Consider the following 1,518-nt stretch of genomic DNA (forward strand, 5'->3'; position numbering starts at 1 on the left):
ATTCAGTGACTGGGGTAATACGGGATGGGTGTGTCAGAGGCGGTGCGGTTGGCGCAGGATAGAGCAGGGTTTAGGGCTGTTGTGCATAGGGTCGCTGAGTCGGAAACGACTCGACGGCACATAACAACAACAACAAGAAGACACATTATCTTTATTATTATTATTCTTATTTGCAGTAAACAGCCAAAAACATTTGTCTGTCTATTACAAAATACCTATTCTACTTACTGAGGCCTGCGTTCAATGTTTCCTTTCTTTAAAAGTGTGAATTTTTTCCAACTGTCATCAAAATACAGTATCTCTCTCTCCCACCCGCATACAATAACTGGCAAGCAGTATATAAACACATTTCTACTCAACCTTTTTCTTAAGGTCTAGCTCTGATTTGTAACTTAGATGCCTGAAACTTAAAAAGTTTACTTAAAAGAAAAGATAAAAATTGTCATAAAAGTGTGTTAATTTGATACTACCATCACACTAATGTATTTGTTACAGCTGTTATATAGAGATGGGTAGATAAAGTTAATTTTCATATCTTGGGCATTTTCTAAACCCTTTTCATATACTGTGTACTTTTACCACACCATTCAATTACCCTATAGTTGAGAAATCTCAAGTACAAAGAGGTTAAGAATCTGATCCCAGGATGTGTAGCAGCTGAATGGCAAAATTGGGCTTTAAAGCTGTGCTGATTAACATAAACACATAGGATTTTAACTTTTCGCTGTTGTCATGTGCCATCAAGTTGGTTTTGACTCCCAGTAATCTCATGACAGAAGGTACTCCTTAGAGGCAAGGATGGTGAAACTTTGCCTCATATACTTAGGGTATGTTAGCAAGAAAAGCTAGCCCTTGGAAAAAGACATATGCTTGGAAAAGAGAAGTGTCAGAGAAGGAAAAGACCTTTCATCAGATGGACTTAAACAGTGACTGTACCAGCAGGCTGAAGCACAGTATTGAATAATATTGCATGAGTTCCCTGTTTTTCAATGCTGCGTAGTACAATTTTTTACACTTTTTTACACTTTATAGTCATAGATAAGTTTATCTATCTTTAAAGTATTTATAAGCTCTGGTGGCCTCATCCACATCTCTCTGGTGGAATGAATCCACCAGACACTCCACAGAAAAAAAGCAGACAATCTCCTCCCATGCAATTTAAAGCTTCAGAAAACCTGTTGGAGTATCAGCCATGAGTCAACTGCAACTCCACAGCAGTGAATTTTCGTATATTTACAGTTTGATTTTTTTTTTCTCCTTCTCCTTCTCTTCCTATCTTTCCTTTATCATTGCTTTTAATCCTCTAAGGTTGATTCTGTATGGAAAGTAATCTTTGCTTAGTTTTTTTTAAATTATCTTATTTTATTATTTTTTGTGTGTACTGTCAAATCAGATCTGACTGGTACAGGAGGAGATTGTTCCTCCTTCTCCAGCAGAGCATCTGGTGGATTTGAACCATGCACCTCTGAGACTATAGTTGCAGCTTCTTTCCACTAGGCCACCAGAGCTCGCCTGCTT

This window comes from Elephantulus edwardii, unplaced genomic scaffold (assembly GCF_000299155.1).
Source record: "Elephantulus edwardii isolate Elephantulus edwardi_28Jun2011 unplaced genomic scaffold, EleEdw1.0 scaffold00110, whole genome shotgun sequence".
NCBI classification, from domain to species: domain Eukaryota; kingdom Metazoa; phylum Chordata; class Mammalia; order Macroscelidea; family Macroscelididae; genus Elephantulus; species Elephantulus edwardii.